Source organism: Triticum urartu, chromosome 5 (genome assembly GCF_003073215.2).
Source record: "Triticum urartu cultivar G1812 chromosome 5, Tu2.1, whole genome shotgun sequence".
NCBI lineage: Eukaryota > Viridiplantae > Streptophyta > Magnoliopsida > Poales > Poaceae > Triticum > Triticum urartu.
In genome coordinates this window covers 149,585,389-149,606,271 of record NC_053026.1, presented here as the reverse complement: position 1 = coordinate 149,606,271, position 20,883 = coordinate 149,585,389, and positions in this window count along the sequence as shown.

Below are 20,883 nucleotides of genomic sequence, written 5' to 3'. Positions count from 1 at the left end.
TGAGGCCGTGACTGAGGAAGCTCCGTGTCGTCCGCCCCGCGAGGCTTGGCCCCTCGCGAGGGTCTTGGGTCTGTGTTGATGAAGATGGGCCGTGCTGGGCCCCCCTTTGAGCCACGCCGCAGGCCGCAGGCAGGCAAGTCTGGGGACCCCCGTTCCCAGAACGCCGACAGATACGTCAAGGCGTATCTTGTACAGATGGTGCGAGAAGTATCCGGCCATTTAACATGCCGTAATCCATAGGGTGCATGATACGTCCATTTTGCATCATGCTTTTATATCAATATTTATTGCATCATGGGCTGTTATTACACATTATGTCACAATACTTATGCCTATTCTCTCTTATTTTACTAGGTTTACATAAAGAGGGAGAATGCCGGTAGCTGGCGTTCTGGGCTGGAAAAGGAGCAAGTATTAGAGACCTATTCTGCACAACTCCAAAAGTCTTGAAACTTCACGGATGATGTTTTCCAAATATATAAAAAATACTGAGCGCAAGAACTTCACCAGGGGGCCACACCCTGCCCACGAGGGTGGGGGCGCGCCCTACCCCCTGGGCGCGCCCCCTACCTCGTGGGCCCCCTGGTGGCCCTCCGGTGGCCATATTTTGCTATATGGAGTCTTTTGATGGGAAAAAAATCATAAGCCATCTTCTCGGACAAAACTCCGCCGCCACAAGGCGGAACCTTGGCGGAACCAATCTAGGGCTCTGGCGGAGCTGTTCTGCCGGGGAAACTTCCCTCCCGGAGGGGGAAATCATCACCATCGTCATCACCAACGCTCCTCTCATCAGGAGAGGGCAATCTCCATCAACATCTTCATCAGCACCATCTCACCTCAAAACCCTAGTACATCTCTTGTATCCAATTCTTGTCTCCAAGTCCGGGATTGGAGCTAGTAGGTTGCTAGTAGTGTTAATTACTCCTTATAGTTGATGGTAGTTGGTTTAATTGGTGGAAGATCATATGTTTAGATCCTATATGCATATTAATACCCCTATGATTATGAACATGTTTATGCTTTGTGAGTATTTACTTTTGTTCCTGAGGACATGGGAGAAGTCTTGCTATTAGTAGTCATGTGAATTTGCTATTCGTTCGATATTTTGATGAGATGTATGTTGTCTCTGCTCTAGTGGTGTTGTGTGAACGTCGACTACATGACACTTCACCATGATTTGGGCCTAGGTGAAGGCATTGGGAAGTAATAAGTAGATGATGGGTTGCTAGAGTGAAGGAAGCTTAAACCCTAGTTTATGTGTTGCTTCGTAAGTGGCTGATTTTGATCCATATGTTTCATGCTATGGTTAGGTTTACCTTAATACTTTTGTTGTATTTGCGGATGCTTGCAATAGAGGTTAATCATAAGTGGGATGCTTGTCCAAGTAAGGGCAGCACCCAAGCACCGGTCCACCCACATACCAAATTACCAAAGCACCGAACGCGAATCATATGAACGTGATGAAAACTAGCTTGACGATATTCCCATGTATCCTCGGGAGCGCTTTACATCTTATAAGAGTTTGTCCAGGCTTGTCCTTTGATACAAAAAGGATTGGGCCACCTTGCTGCACCTTATTTACTTTTGTTACTTGTTTCTCGTTACAAATTATCTTATCACAGAACTATCTGTTACCACTTATTTCAGTACTTGCAGAGAATACCTTGCTGGAAACCGCTTATCATTTCCTTCTGCTCCTCGTTGGGTTTGACAATCTTACTTATCGAAAGGACTACGATAGATCCCCTATACTTGTGGGTCATCAAGACTCTTTTCTGGCACCATTGCCGGGGAGTGAAGCGCCTTTGGTAGGTGGAATTTGGTAAGGAAAAATTTATATAGTGTGCTGAAATTTACTGTCACTTGTTACCATGGAAGGTAATCCTTTGAGGGGCTTGTTCGGCGTATCTTCACCCCGACCAGTAGAGCAAAGAGTTGCTCCTCAACCTACTGAACCTACTGAAAATGATAATGAAAATGAAAATGCTTTCTTTTAAGTTCCTTCGGGTATGATAGAAAAACTGCTAGCTAATCCTTTTCTAGGAGATGGAACAAAAAATCCTGATGAACATCTGATATATGTGGATCAAGTTTGTGGATTATTTAAGCTTGTAGGTGTACCCGGAGATGTTGTTAAGAAGAAGGTCTTCCCCTTATCTTTGAGTGGAGATGCATTGACATGGTATAGGCTATGTGATGATATGAGGTCTTGGAATTACAAACGATTGAAATTGGAATTTCATCAGAAGTTTTATCCTATGCATCTTGTTCATCGTGATCGCAATTATATATATATATATATATATATATATATAATTTTTTGCCTCGCGAAGGAGAGAGCATCTCTCAAGCTTGGGGGAGGCTTAAATCAATGTTATATTCATGCCCCAATCATGAGCTCTCAAGAGAAATGATTATTCAAAAAATTTATGCTCGGCTTTCTGGTAACAATCGCACCATGCTTGATACTTCTTGTGCTGGCTCTTTTATGATGAAGACTATTGAATTCAAATAGGATTTATTAGAAAGAATTAAACGCTACTCTGAAGATTGGGACCTCGACAATGGTAAGGAGTCAGGTACGACACCTAGCTTTGATTGTGTTAAATCTTTTATGGATACCGATATTTTTTGTAAATTTAGCACTAAATATGGACTTGACTCTGAGATAGTAGCTTCTTTCTGTGAATCTTTTGCTACTTATGTTGATCTCCCCAAGGAGAAGTGGTTTAAATATCATCCTCCCATAGAAGTAAAAGTAGCTGCACCTATTAAAGTTGAAGAAAAGACTATCACTTATAATGATCCTATTGTTCCTACTTCTTATGTTGAGAAACCACCTTTCCCTGTTAGGATAAAGGATCATGCTAAAGCTTCAACTGCAGTTCGTAAAAGCAATATTAAAACATATACCCCTCCTGAGAAAGTTAAAGTTGAACCTAATATTGCTATTGTTAAAGATCTCTTGTCTGACAATATAGATGGGCATGTTATTTATTTCTGTAATGAAACTGCTAGAATTGCTAAACCCCATGATAAAGATAAACCTAGACCTATGGTAGGCATGCCTATTATTTCTGTTAAAATAGGAGATCATTGTTATCATGGCTTATGTGATATGGGTGCCAGTGTTAGTGCAATACCTTATTCCTTATACAAAGAAGTTATGCATGATATTGCACCTGCTAAGATGGAAGATATTGATGTCACAATTAAACTTTCCAATAGAGATATTATTTCACCAATGGGAATTGTTAGAGATGTTGAAGTCTTGTGTGGGAAAACTAAATATCCTTCTGATTTTCTTGTTCTTGGTTCCCCACAAGATAGCTTTTGTCCCATTATATTTGGTAGACCCTTCTTAAATACTGTTAATGCTACCATAGATTGCAAAAGAGATGTTGTTACTATCGGTTTAGATGATATGACTCATGAATTTAATTTTTCTAAATTTAGTAGACAACACCGCGAAGAAGAATTACCTAGTAAGGATGAAATTATTGGTATTGCTTCTATTGCCGCACCTCCTAGTGATCCTTTAGAACAATATTTGCTAGACCATGAAAACGACATGCTTATGAATGAAAGAAGGGAATTAGATGAAGTATTCTTTAAACAGGAACCTATGCTGAAAAACAATTTACCTGTTGAAATCCTAGGGGATCCTCCTCCACCCAAGGGTGATCCAGTGTTTGATCTTAAACCATTACCTGATACTCTTAAATATGCTTATATTGATGAGAAAAAGATATATCCTATTATTATTAGTGCTAACCTTTCAAAACATGAAGAAGAGAGATTATTGAAAACTCTGAAGAAGCACCGCGCTGCTATTGGGTATACTCTTGATGATATTAAGGGCATTAGTCCCACTCTATGTCAACATAAAATTAATTTGGAAGAAGATGCTAAACCAGTTCGTGATCATCAACTCCGGCTGAATCCTAAAATGAAAGAAGTAGTAAGAAAGGAGATACTAAAGCTCCTTGAGGCGGATATAATTTACCCCGTTGCTGATAGTCAATGGGTAAGCCCTGTCCATTGTGTCCCTAAGAAGGGAGGTATTACTGTTGTTCCTAATGATAAAGATGAATTGATTCCTCAAAGAATTATTATAGGTTATAGGATGGTAATTGATTTCCGCAAATTAAATAAGGCTGCTAAAAAGATCATTACCCCTTACCTTTTATCGATCAAATTCTAGAAAGATTATCCAAACATACACATTTTTGCTTTCTAGATGGTTATTATGGTTTCTCTCAAATACCTGTGTCAGCTAAAGATCAATCAAAGACTACTTTTACATGCCCTTTTGGTACTTTTGCTTATAGACGTATGCCTTTTGGTTTATGTAATGCACCTGCTACCTTTCAAAGATGCATGATGGCTATATTGTCTGACTTTTGTGAAAAGTTTTGTTCGGTTTTCATGGACGACTTTTCCGTATATGGATCTTCTTTTGATGATTGCTTGAGCAACCTTGATCGAATTTTGCAGAGATGTGAAGAAACTAATCTTGTCTTGAATTGGGAAAAGTGCCACTTTATGGTTAATGAAGGTATTGTCTTGGGGCATAAAGTTTCTGAAGGAGGTATTGAAGTTGATAAAGCCAAGGTTGATGCTATTGAAAAGATGCCATGTCCCAAGGACATCAAAGGTATAAGAAGTTTCCTTGGTCATGCCGGTTTTTATAGGAGGTTCATTAAGGACTTCTCAAAGATCTCCCATCCTTTAACTAATTTATTAAAAATATATATACCATTTTTCCTTGATGATGATTGTGTAGAAGCAATTGAAATACTTAAGAAAGCATTGATCTCTGCATCTATTGTTCAGCCACCTGATTGGAGTTTACCCTTTGAGATTATGTGTGATGCTAGTGATTATGCTGTAGGTGCTGTTCTAGGACAAAGAGTTGATAAGAAACTAAATGTTATTCAATATGCTGGTAAAACTCTAGACAATGCTCAAAGAAACTATGCTACTACTGAAAAAGAATTCTTAGCATTTGTATTTGCATGTGATAAGTTTAGACCTTATATTGTTGATTCTAAAGTAACTATCCACACCGATCATGCTGCTATTAAATATCGTATGGAAAAGAAAGATGCTAAACCTAGACTTATTAGATGGGTTCTCTTACTACAAGAATTTGATTTGCATATTGTTGATAGAGAAGGAGATGAGAACCCCGTTGCAGACAACTTGTCTAGGTTAGAAAATGTGCTTGATGATCCACTACCTATTGATGATAGCTTTCCTGCTGAGCAATTAAATGTCATAAATGCTTCTCATACTGCTCCATGGTGTGCTGATTATGCTAATTACATTGTTGCTAAGTTTATACCACCTAGTTTCACATACCAGCAAAAGAAAAAGTTCTTCTATGATTTGAGGCATTACTTTTGGGATGACCCACATCTTTATAAAGAAGGAGTAGATGGTGTTATTAGACGTTGTGTACCTAAGCTTGAACATGAACAGATCCTACGCAAGTGTCACTCCGAAGCTTACGGAGGACACGATGCTAGAGATAGGACTACACATAAGGTACTGCAATCTAGTTTTTATTCGCCTACTCTCTTCAAGGATGCCCGTAAGTTTGTCTTGTCTTGTGATGAATGTCAAAGAATTGGTAATATTAGTAGACGTCATGAAATGCCTATGAATTATTCACTTGTTATTGAACCATTTGATGTTTGGGGCTTTGACTATATGGGACCTTTTCCTTCCTCTAATGGTTATACACATATTTTAGTTGCTGTTGATTACGTTACTAAGTGGGTAGAAGCTATTCCAACTAGTAGTGCTGATCATAACATTTCTATTAAAATGCTTAAAGAAGTTATTTTTCCAAGACTTGGAGTCCCTATATATTTAATGACTGATGGTGGTTCACATTTTATTCATGGTGCCTTCCGTAAAATGCTTGCTAAATATGATGTTAATCATAGAATTGCATCTCCTTATCACCCTAAGTCTAGTGATCAAATAGAATTGTGTAATAGAGAGCTCAAATTAATTTTGCAAAAGACTGTTAATAGGTCTAGAAAGAATTGGTCCAAGAAACTTGATGATGCATTATGGGCCTATAGAACTGCATATAAAAATCCTATGGGTATGTCTCCGTATAAAATGGTCTATGGAAAAGCATGTCACTTGCCTCTCGAACTAGAACACAAGGCTTATTGGGATATTAAAGAACTTAATTATAATTTTAAACTTGTCGGTGAGAAGAGGCTATTTGATATTAGCTCACTTGATGAATGGAGAACCCAAGCCTACGAGAATGCCAAGTTGTTTAAAGAAAAAGTTAAAAGATGGCATGACAAAAGGATACAAAAGCGTGAGTTTAATGTAGGTGATTATGTATTGCTATACAACTCTCGTTTAAGATTTTTTGCAGGAAAACTTCTCTCTACATGGGAAGGCCCTTACGTTATCGAGGAGGTCTACCGTTCCGGTTCCATAAAAATCAACAACTTCGAAGGCACAAATCCGAAGGTGGTGAACGGTCAAAGAATCAAACACAATATCTCATGTAATCCCATAAATGTTGAAACCAATGTTATCGAAACCGTAACCCCGGAGGAATACATAAAGAACACTTTCTGTAACGTTTCAGACTCCGAAAAGGAATAGGTATGTGTTACGTAAGTAAACCGACTCCAAAATAGTTTTTAAGGCAATATTTCTCCATTTTGGAATATTTAGAAAAATAGAAAAATAAGCAGCAGTCAGGGAAGGACACGAGGGCTCCACGAGGGTTGAGGGCGTGCCCCCTACCTTGTGTGAACCTCGTGTGCTCTCCGGACTCCGTTTTCGTACACGACACGTATTTTGGTCGGTAAAAATTCATTATATAATCTCCTGGGGGTTTTGACTCCGTAACACGCAAAAATCTCCTGTCTTTGTTTCGAGCTGTTTTCTGTCAGGGTTGTCAAGGCCAGGCACTATGTCGTCTCCCTCCTCCTCCAACCATGAGGGCAACGATGCTTGGCTAATGAAGATAGAGTTGAAGAGAGAAGAACCTATGGAGATCAACAAGGATGAAGGGATCAAGAAGGCCATGGAGGACCAAGTTCCGGCCACAGAAGACACCCTTCAACTGGATCACAATCTTCTTACCCCAACAGAAATCGAAGCTTTCAAGATGATTGATGTCGGTGGGAAATGACACCTATGGGATCACAAGAATCCCTACTGCGGTTGCGGGGCACGGGGTTGAGAGATGAGCAGGTCTAATAGAGAGCACGCGGTTCGTTTACCCAGGTTCAGGCCGCAAGGATGCTTAAAACCCTAGTCCTGCTTTCATGGATGTATTCTGAGTTCTTGAACTAGCTACGGGGTGCAACAAGCTCCAAAAAGTCAAATCCCTCTCCTCGTCGCCTTGGGCCTCCTTTTATAGAAAAAGGGGTTGCCACAGTGGCACACAGTCGGTGGAAAGGCAACCGTGTTGCTAGGTTATCCTGGTATTACAGGACAAAGTGCATTAAATGTGAGGCTTAGGTGTGCGTCCACTTTATCGGGGACGGGGGCAAGGCCCGTCCCGTCCGTCGCCGCTCCTCCAAGCTTCGACACACGCCCTGGCCAGCGATGCATGCGGTGCCATGTAGGTAGGCAGGCAGTTGAGGTGGCACGGTGGTGGAGCCTCCACGAAGGGCTGCATGTCACCACGCAGGTGCGTGCCCAGCTGGTTGGGTCGGCAGCTGCATGCGAACGGCGGCGCAGACTAGGCTGGTGTGGGCCTGACGGTGGCCCTGCTGATGCGCTTGGCGAGGGCCTTGTCGGGCGGCCCGACAAGGGTCTTGCCGTGGCGCGCAGGCGTCCCCGGCAAGGATCTTGCCGGGGGTCTTGTGGGTTTCTTCGGTGAGGATGGCTGCCTTCCTATCCTCATTTGATCTTGACTATTCTTTGTCTTCACGAAGATCTGCATGCCACCCCAGAGGTGCCCCCCAAGCCCTGTCCAATGCATTTGTCGAGTGTTGGTGGGCCCGAGGGTGGCTCGCTTGGCTGGCGTGGGCGAGATGCCCCGGCAAGAGTCTTGCCGGGGCCGCTGAGGCTGTCCTGGCAAGGGTCCCTACCAGGGAAACCTGCTTTGCCCATCTGATCTTTGTGGCCTTGGTCCTTCTCGTTGCTTTGCTTCATCTCGGGCTTTGGTCTTGCCTTGGCTTACCTCCCTTGCTCTGCTTGGTGTGGTCACAGGCGCGGCTCTGACTGCCCGTGCACGGGTAGAGGGGTACAAAAATGTGCCCCTAGTTTTGTACACCGACAGGAGCCCCCGGGCCTGGGCCACACATAAGTGTGACACGTTGTTGGGTCAGGCCCAAGACGGTGCGCAGGCAGGCGGGGCAGTTTTTACTGTGGTAAGATTTTTCGCGCGCTATGCTTCCCACGACCGGTGGAGGGGCGTGCATGATGTGGGCGGCTTGCGTGGGGAGGTTTTCACACGCATGCGTCACATCGCAGTAAAGAGGCGGCTCACGCCTTCCCCGTAAAGGGAGGGAGGCGTAGAGGTGCGGCTCATTTACTGAATGAGTCTTCAAGGCGTCCACTCCCTCAATCACGGGGTGTGAAGTGGCTGCGTCACCCGTCCCTTCGGTTCTGCACATATGCCACGCGTCTTTCATGCGCTCGGGGTGGCAAACAGTGGAGGCGGGAAACCGGGCCGTCGCTGGTTGGGGCAGCGGGTCAATCTTGGTTCTATGCGCCTCCCTTGTCTTGATTGGCCGAGCGGGGCGGCCGAGCCCCAACCCCGTTCCTTTATAAAGAGGGGGAAGTGGGGATGGCATCCCGCATTCCTCCATATTGTTCCTCCCTCCGCTTCCCCTCCTTCCTTTCATTCACCATGGAGAAAGGGAATCCCGGTCCTTCGACGGTGGCGGCGAGGGTCACCGCTTGACAATGCGTCCCTCCTCCCCCCGAGCCCGTGTTGGCAGAGCCGGCCGCGAGGGGAAGGGAGAGGGGGCGAGGCCGTTGGCGAGGCTGGGGCAGAGGTCGCAGTGCTCGGGGAAGAGGAGGACAGGGTGGCAGATCAGCCTCTCCTCCGCCAGCAGCTCCTCCTCTGATGGAGGGCCATGTCGGGGACAACCCCTGCGAATTCTTTGTCAGGCTGCGCCAGCCACTGCGTCGTTGCCTTCGCCTCCCAACTCCATTCGCGCGGGAGATGGAGCTGGATCCGCTGCAGGTGATGCAGTTGCATATGAGGGGCTACGGGAACAGTGGCACATGGGCCGGCGTCGAGTTCCCCGCCCCTCACATCATGTATCTCCACCGAGGGTGGAAGACCTTCGCACGCCTCCACAGCTTGACGGATGGGATCACTCTCCATTTCAAACTAATGGAGGGTGGCCTCCTCTCTGTTAAGATCTTTAGGCACTTCGGGACTCGCGTAAGGTGCTGCGTGGAGAGCTCTTCTAAGGACGAAGATTCCTCCTCGAGCGAGAGTGGCGAGGAGGACAACGGCAGCGATGACGAGGCTAGCGGGCGGCAGGATGACGGGTCCGATTAGGCGTCGGGTGCCGCTCCGAGCGGCACTGGCGACCCCATCATTCGTGTCGCCGGCTCCTTGAACTTCTTGGGGTCGTCTCCTTGGGCGGCTGGCGTTGGGAGCCTGCGGAAGAGGAAGAGGGCGGGCGGCAAGGCCGCCAAGTCGGAGTACGCGGGCACTGACGCCTTCGTCGCGTACCGACGTCCTGCCGCCTCGTCTTCGAGCTCTGCCTCCGGCGCCGCCATCACCATCCAGCCCTTGGACGGCCACCAAGATGTTCTCTTGGTGTCTTCTGCCACTCGTAGCTCGCCTAGGCGCCCCTTTTTCCCTTCTATTTTCTTGTTCCATTTCTTGAGGAGAGGGACAAGAAAGGTATTACGGGCATCTTATCTCTTTGTAGTCTTGTAAGCCTTCGGGCCTTTGTTAACTTTTGAACTTGTAATCCCCTTGTTCATGTTTTTCATTTCGTATGAACTGTACCTGTACGGGATGTTTTTTAATAAAAAAGGAATGTTTGCCGGGTTTTTCGTTTGCACGTAAAACCCACGACAAGGAGTAAATCCTTGTTACCTTTAAGATAAACATTTGCTCGCCCGGCAACATGCCTTGCCGTCCCCCCACTTCGCTCGACCTTTCTCACGCCCTTGGCGGAGGCAGGGATGAGGTGGGCTTAGGCTCCTCGTTTCATTTCCTTGTTGCCGCGACTACGACCAAACATGGTCCCAGGAAACGATTCCTAGGGTCCGGAATGAGGGGAGCACGGTAGCCTAAGGATAAAACGAGGTTTCACATACCTCAGTCCATAAAGAAACGCATGATAAGGGATAGACAACTTATCTGAATCTGCAGCCCCCGGCAACCTTGGCTTGCCGCGGGTGGATCTTTGCTCTTGTAGCCCCCCGCAATACTGGCTTGCCGGGGTCCGGACGCCGGTCCGTCCCCTTCCTTCCAAAGCAGCTCGACAAGGATACTCATGTGTCCCGCAAACCAAAGAAGATAGAGAAGAACAGAGAGACGCGCACTCGACCTCTAAGCTAGGGGTTAGCCGCCGCTAAGCACTATCAACCCTAACCAAGGACGAGACTCAACCTAGCATGCATGCTATAACTTAGGGCGCAAGCGCTTCATTTATTTAAGCTCAGGGTCTGCGCCTGGCTTTGTACGGAGGGTCACATGCCTTGTTGGCGAAGCTCGTACAAAAGGTGGCTCGCCGGTAGGCCCGGCAAGCCGTGCCTTATGGGTAAAACTTGCGAAGATGCTCGATGTTCCAGGAGTTTCTCACTGGTATGGCATCCTCGGTCTCCAGCACTACAGAAAAATACACTTCCGTGATGATACGTGTTTGTCATAGTAGGTCGCTTTTTTTGTCATGCATGTACATCCATGACAAATTTATGACAGAATCAAGATAGTCATACCTGTGCTGTCGTAGAAGTGTTCCATGACATTACCAAAATTATCATCACGGAAGTGTCGACTTCCATGATGATAAATCGCGCGTCACAGAAGTGCTTTCGTCAAGGGTGACTGACACGTGGCATACACCGTAACGGAACGCCATTAAGCTATCGGGTCGGGTTTTGGATCCGATAACCCGTTAACAGCCCCGACCAATGGGAAATTTTCACGTGTAAAATTCTTATTGGCCGGACGAAACACGTGTCAACTCGTTAGTGGGTCAGATAGGCACCTATGATATGTCGACACGTGGCACGGCCCAACGGAGGCCCATTCCTGTGAAAAGGTCGGCCTGTTTGACTTGGTCAAAAGGTGGCGGGCCGGCCCATGGAAAGCCTGTTAATGGCCTGTTCGCATATAGCCCATTTACAGCCCGCTAACCCAAGGCCCGTTACGCCCTATTCGAATTAGGCCCAGTAGCGTCATCTAGGCCATCCAATATGATTCCAGCCCGTTTTCACTTCTGGCCCATGTATGGCCCATGACGTCTTTCGGCCCATATGAGGCCCTATGTAACTCTTGGCCTATTAACGGCCCATGGTGAAACTGGCCCGTAATGAACAGTGTATCACTTTACACCCATTAACGGCCCGTGGTGAAACTGGCCCGTAATGAATAGTGTATCACTTTATATCCATTAACGGCACGTTATTCCGTTGGGCCGTTTCCAACCCATGTTATCTTTCGGCCTTCTCAGAGCCCATTTATTCTTGGGCTCATTTCCAGCATTCGTTTACTTATGGCCCGTTACTGTCCTTTTTCTGCTTGTGGGCCAAATTCAGCCCGTGGTTACAGTCGGCCCGTTTGTGGTCCGTTAATACGTTGGTCCATTTTCATAGCGTCATCTCATACGGCCTATTAACGATGGCCCATTATGGTCGGCCCATGAACGGACGATTCCAACACTAGCCTGTTTACGGGCATAATGGGGCATGTTATTGGCCCATGTTTCGCCAATCGATCATACGGCCCGTATAAGGCCCATTGATGATACGGACCGTAGAAGGCCCATTGTTTCTACGGCCCGTAGAAGGCCTACTGTTTCTACGGCCCATAGAAGGCCCACTGTTTCTACGGCCCGTAGGAGGCCTAGTGTCACTACAGTAAATATTAGCCCATGGTTATTGTGGCCTAGTTTTAAAAAATAGGTTATTGCAGCCACTAGTTAACCGCGGAAAAAGAACTGCAATGACTACAAGCAAACAAATAAACAAGACAACAAGGAAATAAATAAGCAAGCAACTAACACTAGGCTATCATGGCTATTATACATATTACATCCACTGGGCATCAAAGTTTGCCACCAGTGCAAATATAGGGAACAAAGCAGCATATCATATACACTGGCCGTCAAAATTGGCAACCAGTGCAAATAAATGCGGCAGCAAAACAAGAGCATAACTGAAACAACTTCAGAAGAGATCAAGAAACGTTATCCTGGGTATCCACCATGCTGGCAATAAGCTTAGCAAGCTGATTAGCTTTGTCCTATTTGGCGCTAAAATCCTCCAACGCTTGCTATTGCACCAGAAAGTATGCATCTGAATGGTCCAGGGACTTCCGCAGTCCTTCCGCTTCTTGTCGCGGCACAGCTGATCGATGTCTTTCAGCTTGTAGTTGAGACTCAAGAAACCGAACTGATTCAGACAGTGAATTTGAATAGCTTATGCAAGCGGTAGTGGCCAGTAACTCCAACACTAAACCAAGACAGGATGTGTCACTATTTTGAACCTTATCTGCATTACTTCCTTTACCGTTGCTTAATAAGGCACTCTTCCCCAATATTCTGTCAGCATTCTAAAAGAAGAAACAAGCAGACACATAACAAGTTTAGCATGTACTAGTATATGAAGCTCATTTCGGTGAACCAGTTCATTAGTAAGGTGGACAGGATTAAACTACCAAGTCTTCTATTGCCAAGTACTAGTACATAATAAAAGCATCAAACAAACATATATCTACGTCCTATGGTAGCAATGGAATCTTAAATTAGAACAGTTGTTCTTCAGGTTTAGTCACTTGTTCTACATGAACAGAGTATAGTAAGACGCAAGAATATAATACTTAAAAATAGAAAATGAGCTCATAGACCTTATTACATTCTTGGTTCGGGACCAGTACAGAACAAGGCATTCCTAGTCATCGTCCAGTAAATGTGTCTCAGGAGAACGTAAGGGAATTTGATGAGTTTCTTTGCCGGTGAAGTACGTTTTCTTCAGGTAATTCCGATACTGCCACGAAGCATTCTTGAAGATAGCAGAGGTATTAGCACAGGTTACCTCATCTTGAGTTTCCAAATCGGTCCTTCCCTATAGAGAAAAATGGGAAAATTTGTCGTATTATAACCATCATGGAGGTAGGATGTATGGGACGAAGCAAAGTATTGCCATGAATAACATTACTTACACATAACTCCTGGACAAACACCTGCAACTGGCATTTTCCTTCATCTTCAGTATAATATTTCCAACATGGAAAGATACGCACATACGATTTAACAACATCAAATGCGATAGATGCTAAACTATGACTAGCTGGTTGTGCTTCCTCCACAGGAATAAGCGTACTAACTGGTGGAGTTGGGGTTCGCCGTGATAGTACTGGCCCTTTGGGCACTGGAGCAGCCTTACTAACTGCTCTTGTTTGGGAGCTCTGTGGTGGAGATGGTGCTGTGTCAATAGGAACTGGGTTACTATCGGCTAGGGTTGGGGTTAGATTGGGTGAAGCTGGTTCTCTGTCCATCGTAGTAGGGGTACAATCTACGAGAGTTTGGGTTATGTGTGGTACGGCTGGTTCTTGTGCATGTACAACCGGGGTGCTATCTCCACCAACAGGTAGCACTGTTTTATTTGAAGACCGTGTTTTTAGTCCGCTAGATACTGGCATCACTCGCTCCAATTCAAATGGCTGATAAACAGGAAACATAGTTGAATGTACAGACATTGTATGAGAGACAGATGCAATAGATAGTGTGGAAAAAAGAGGGCATGAAATTGTTGACATGTATATTGTTTAACTAAAATGGATAGCATGACATAATTTCACATATATGATGTCTATCTAAACTGGATAGCATAGTATAACATAATTCAAAGATATGATGAATAACTAAATAGGATCGCATGACATAATTCACCTACATGTTATCTAAGTAATCAGGATCACATCATTTAATTCACATATGTGATTTATATGCTAAACAAAGGGCATTCGATATGATGTCTGAACTAATAACATGGTGTTGAATATTGTGTATATGATGTCTAAACTATGCAATGCAAGACACCGTATGCATGATATGACCAGTATAACCGTGCCAAGTTAGAGCATACACCTCAGTGTGGGAATAGGACTGGTCATCTGTCTCTGAATCCATCTCTGAGGGGCTATCGGGACCCAACAAGAGATCTGCTTCGACAGGTAGCACTGTCTGCTCTGAAGGCCTTGTTTTCACTCCAGATTTTTCCATCTCCCACCCAAATGGCTGATTCACAGGAAGAGTAGTTTAATGGACAAACATTGTCGACAAATGGAAATGTAATGAAGAAAAGGATGGGCAAGATATCATTCAAATATATGATGCCTGGTTAAACAGGATGGCATTGCACATTTCACATACATTATGGCTGGCTAAAAGACATGAGACTGCATAATTCCCATATATGATATAGAAACTAAACAGGTGGCATTACAGAACATGTCTAAACTAAGCAGATGACATATATGATGTCAAAAGTAGGCACTGCAAGGCAACATATGCATGATATGACTAACATCATCATGCCAAGGTAGAGCAAACACCTTAGGGGGTAAATAGGAGTGGTCAGCGGCGTCCGGATCTGCCTCAGAACAGATATCTTCCTCTGGATTACAATCTGGAGAGGGGTGGGGAGGGTTTGCCATTGAACCCACCATGGAGCGATGTCTGCATGACATTGTATTGCCGCGCAAAACTCTTCTCTTTTTCTCTACATGTTCAGCATGACTGTGTACAATATCTGACATGCATACGAAAAAATATGGTGAGATTATGTAAGGAGAGCATGCAGAAATTTAGAGTGATGGTAACAACCAGTGGATCGATGTTTTTCCGTTGAACCAAAATAACCCTAATGGATCGACGTGAATGTATAGTAATAAGTGATGCAACAAGTGTACAACCTCTTTTCCGTAGCCATGTCGACCTCAGCATCATTGGGTTGGTCGCTGAAGCAGTTGAGGCAGAGGTGGCTGTCGGAGGTGTGGAGGAAGATCTGAGGAATCTGTAGACGGCGTCCAGGGCACTACTCTGTTGTGACGGATCGTTCTGTCATTGGAGCAGCTCCGGTGAGCCGTAAGACGTCAAGGCTGAAGCAGCACAAGACAGACATCGTCAATCTCAGATGGGATTCTAATAGCATCTCCAATAGATGATGTAAAATGGATGTAAAATTAACATCACCAAAAACCACCTGACTACAACAGATGAGGTAAAAACTGTTGACTCTGAACTTAACTGTCGAAACTGAAATTTACTGTGGAATCTGAATGCTACTCTCGAAACTGAACGCAATGGTAGCAGAGAGGCACTTGACATGTACTTTAGGGAGGGCTTGCAGTTCATCTTCAACATGCACCCCCCTGAGCCGCCAGCCACCACCGGCCAAACTTCCGGCCCCAGCGCCGCCTCTCCGCCCCGAAACAACTCGCCACCACCGAACCGGCCAGCCCTCTAGCCCCCCCGCCCCCACCCTGAACCCTAAGATAGATAGTGGGGTACCTCGCCGGTGAGCCCCCATCCCAGCTGCGGGTTGTTCTTCCTTAACTCCGGCGAGCCCCCCCAACCCGTGAAAGTCAACTGACCTAAAAGTCGATTCAGTCAACTGAAGGGTGGCTTCATCGGAGCAGAGCAGCAGCACGAGCGAGGGGGGGGAGCAGCAGCAGCAGCTGGGCGAGCGAGCGATCGAGCGAGAGCCAGAGCAGCAGTAGCAGATCCGGCTGGTATGGACGCCGCTGCTGAAGGGGCCTCGCACTGGGGGAGAGCTGCCGTGGAGATGTCGCCCGCGGCGCTGGCTTCAAGGTAGCTACTCCATGGGGATGCAGGATGGAGCACCGTTGGCGCCGAGAGGTCGAGTTAAGGAGAAGGTGCGATGCGATGAGTGTACAACCTCTTTGGTGGCGCCGAGTAGGCCTCGGCTTCGTCCGAGGAGTCGGTGAGGATGCTGCGGTTCCGGTGGAGCAGGTTAAGGCGGCACTGTGGGGATGGAGCAGCCGCAATAGACGAGGCGATCATCGGAGCAGCACCTTGGAGGTGGAGGACGGGGCGGCTGAACCGCGGGACGGCGAGATGGACGATGGATCCTCATCAGGGGAGGTGGACGAGGGACGTCGAGCTGTTGCACTGGACGACATCGTCGGGGAAGAGGCTCCGGCTGGGCAGCGGTGACGTGGAGGACGGAGGAGGGTGGGGTTTCGTGGCTGGAGCGGAGAGGTTATGGCGGCCTGGGATTTCGAATGGCGAAAAGGGGGCGATGGGAGGGGGTGAAGCATGACTTAGGAACGCGCTTGTCCAAAATGTAGGGTGTGATACAAAAGTACCCCCCCACCGATTTGAACTAGCGGCCCTTTCGGCTCAGGGTTAGAAGGGGGATTTCGCGTGTCGGGATTTGGCAGCTTGAGGGAGTTTTCGCGCGCGTTGTAATTTCGGGATAGCAAGGCGCGGGTTGTGAAGGCACCAGTTTTGGGAGCACGATATCTGAATTTTCGGGATATAACAAGACGCGGGTTGAATTTTAGGGACAAGCCTAATGTGTATTAATATTGTACTTGTACGTACCAAATTAATTCGCACTTCCCTCAACCAAAAAGAAAATGAAAAAAATAAAACTATTCACACCACACAAAGAGAGAGTCTTGCCTCGTTTTACTATACAAATGCTATTCAAAGCTACTCCCTCCTTCCATCTATATAGGGCCTAATGCGTTTTTTGATGCTAACTTTGACAAAATATTAGAGCAATGATATATGACATGCGACTTACACAAAGCACACCGTTAAATTCGTCTGTGAAAGGTTCTTTCAATGATATAATTTTCACATTGTGCATGTCATGTACTATTAATCTTGTCAATAGTCAAAGGCGGTCTTAAAAATCTCATTACGCCCTATATAGATGGAAGGAAGGAGTATGAATCCATGCTATGTCTGATTAAATTTTTTCGCTTGCTGTATAATGCATGTAACCTACTCATACCAACATTTTAGTGCATTCCAAATGTCTATACTACCGCTGCAATTCGAACTAAATTTGAATTCGTTTCTCTATTTCAATAAGAATCTACAATCATGATTGTTGCCAACTTCAACCATCATAGTTTCCTTGCTATCCGCTAGATATAAATCAGACGGCCTATAATGCAGGATGGCAGGCACACCATCATCAACTCCGTTTTTTATAAGAGTAGAGATAAAACATATTAAATGTAGTATACCATGTTCATAACCACACCATGTGTATCACCGTTATATATATTCACACATCCGTCGGTTTGAAACACTATGATAAATTCTTCAAATATCCGAATTCACTTTTTATAATGAAGTATATATGATCTCTATTCATCTTTTACACCCACACAACCCTCTTATCTTTGTAGCTAGTGCTAACTTTCTCTTGAGCATGCACACGCCCGCATCCCTCTCACCCTCCCTCAGCATTCTCTAGCTCCATCGCACAAATTCATCTTTTCACTTTAGGTCGTTCGCCCACGGTGTGTGTAGGCCCCCAGCTCCTTCTTTACGGCACAAATCAATCGATATGCCTCTCTAGCCAGGTGTGCCTAGCACAAACACAAGCTTCCCCTCTTCTCTTGTCACCGTCCATGCCTCACTCCCACCACTCTTTTCATCGTTCTCGTACTCGCACACTCCTCCCCCTCGATATAGTATGCCTCTCGTACCACCTCCTACATGCATCCCTCTCTCTCTATCCTTCTCCTCGTGCCTCATTTGCTTCTAACACACACATGCATGTATACCGATCGATCTCCCAACATATACCTAGATCGACTTTAACTACCCCCCCATCGATCGACGTACCTCACAAGTTATGTCTCTCCTTTATCTTACAAAGGGCGATTGATCTTCCTATGTAGTTATGTCTGCTTACCACAGCCACATCGCCCCCCCTCATCATTCGTGCATGCCTCCTGACCCATCTCTCACACGCACGTGCACAGACAACAAGCAGCCATCTCCTCTCTTATTGATATTGCGGGCGTGCCCTCCGTTTGTCTAGCAAGCCAATCCCACCATTTGCTAGAAGCAACTCCACTACCACCCCTTCCAACACTCTAGCTCTGTCTCTCTCCCAACCTTATTCATCTCCTGCACATATGAATGGATGTTGATCGATCTCCCTTAATACATGAGGCAGATCAATCTCCTTAATACATGAGGTAGGCCTCTCTCCTCCTTAATACATGACCAGCCATTGTACCTCTATAGTTAATTGGGCCTCCGTCTTCCCCCACCACACACCGATAGTCGAGTGCTGCAGGTAGGTATCCATGCCACAGAGACAAACTGCACATGTCCCATCTCACGTTCCAGTAGGCCAGCCACTCTATATCTTTGACGTGGGCACACACAAATTCGATGGCACACTTTATCGATCGCGCGCGCACACACATACACACATCATCCCTCTCTTCGATTCTATGGACACCTCAAGCCGAGTATACCTCCACTCTCTTCTCGTGGATCGCCCCCTCTATATATATGTTATATCCAGGACTCTATTTCACACACATTGCATATGTTAAATTTTTTGATTGACCCCCCCCCACAAAAAAAACTCTCAAGAACCCACACGCAATATCTCTCTAGGTTTTTATCTCTCTCACACAACCCCACGTAGGTGGTGTATGTATACAAGAAGAGAATAGGTGCACCGTGCACGTACTGACGCTTCGTGTGCAGCCACACCCGCGCGGGTACACGGTGGAGCTCATTTCTCCGCAGAAGCTGGATTTGTTTTTGAAACATCAAGTGGCCAGAGACTCGAAAACTTATTTGCCCATTAGTGACTTGTCAGGGCGGTGGATTTTAGTTTGTACGCTAATGCTGCATCCACCTAAAGTAACGAAAGTTCTTACGTAAACTCCCTATTAATTCCCTCTTCGTAGGTGCAGCATTACTTCTAACATTTGTAATATCAGTTTGAAACTTGTACTATTGCCGTGTCCTATTCCTCACTCTGTGCATTTAAAAACCGAACCGAAAAACCATACCGAAAATAAACCGAACCAAACCAATTTTATGGTTTTTATGGTTTCTGGTTTCGGTATGGTATGAACTTTTCATACTGATTTGAACTTGGTTTTTATGGTATATACCGGAAAACCAAACGGTTAACCGAATAAACCGAAGTAAAAAATAAATTTATATTTCTTGAGATGAACAACCATACAAATTGTCATTTTTCTTGTACATGAGTCAAATGCACTACTAAGCACGTAATTTTTTCTTGTAACATAGTCATTTTTCTATTTTTAAAATGCTAAGCATGTCCATAACCATCAACAGATGAATCGATGCATGCATATATACTTATATATATAGTCATATACTATTTGTGTAGAATAGTATGTGTTTTGAGTCATAAATTTGCTAATTATTATTACATCATTTCCAAATTCGCGTCAACTTTGGTTTTTATGGTATATACCGAAACCATACCAAAATAATTTGGTATATACCGAAACCGAACCGTATTTTAATTTCATACCATATTTACCGAAGTATTAACATCGTACAAACTGAAAAACCGTATAAATCGAACCATGTAAACCGAATAAACCGAACGCACAGGGTGACCTATTCCCGCGTTTTCAAAATCCTGCGAATCAAACAGGTCCTGAGTTGGTGATGATGTTGTGCCTCCCATCTTTCACCAATAGCCGTCGGATCTAGATCCGACGCATACAAACCAAGCTTCTCCATTTTTGCAAAAAGATGCCAGCACTTGTTCCCTATTTACAAACAACTCCTTGTCTCTCACAATCAGCCTCATCTCCTCCCCACCACATCTAGGAGTAGAAGGCCGTGGAAAAATCTGGCGCGATGGCCGCTGCCGGAGCCGGCCACCCCCAATCTTGGTGTTCCATGCAATGCACGGGCATCCATGCATGGGAAATTATGTTGAACAGGGCTAGTTGTAACAGGCTAGCTCTACAGCCATGATGATAGTGACTGCAGACGGTGAGGCTGACTATGGTATGCTGAACACGGCGCCTATACTCAGGTGTCATCTCCGGTGCAGGGTCTTGTCACTTCACTGTGAGGAGCAGCGCGTAATAATTTGACCAACGGATAGTACAGTGCTAGTACTCCTACTACTACATTGGTAGTACTATTACTAGTACTAGTAGAACCACCGTATGGATTTAGGAGTACTACCACGTCCATCTGGATTTTAGTATTTGACTAGCAATATCTAGTAATGCATGTCACCAAAAATGTACTACTCCCTCTGTAAATAAATACATGGTGTTTTATGGCGAGAGAACTTAATGTTTTTTACTACTCCTAACTAGAGTACTAATAGGATTATATGCAATGAACTAAACACTACATGTCATGTTTGGTAGTCTCAAGTCATTGAAAGCATGCACGGCCCACATCTCTCATTGGTTGATATGTCACGAAATAAGAAACAAGGAGGGAGTTAATGCACCGTGCCTATGTATTTTGGGATTATTTGGTTTTCGTAAGGTGACTTACACAACATTTTTGTTTACATCCATTAACATTTAATAGTTAAATCAAAGGTCAAAACTTGGTGCAAAATGCAAAGGGGACCAATAAACCAATAAACATCAAACTTCTCTCGTTTGGCCCCAACAAGAGGTCTAGTGAGATGACTATACTGCACCGGCATGGAGGGGGACGCAGC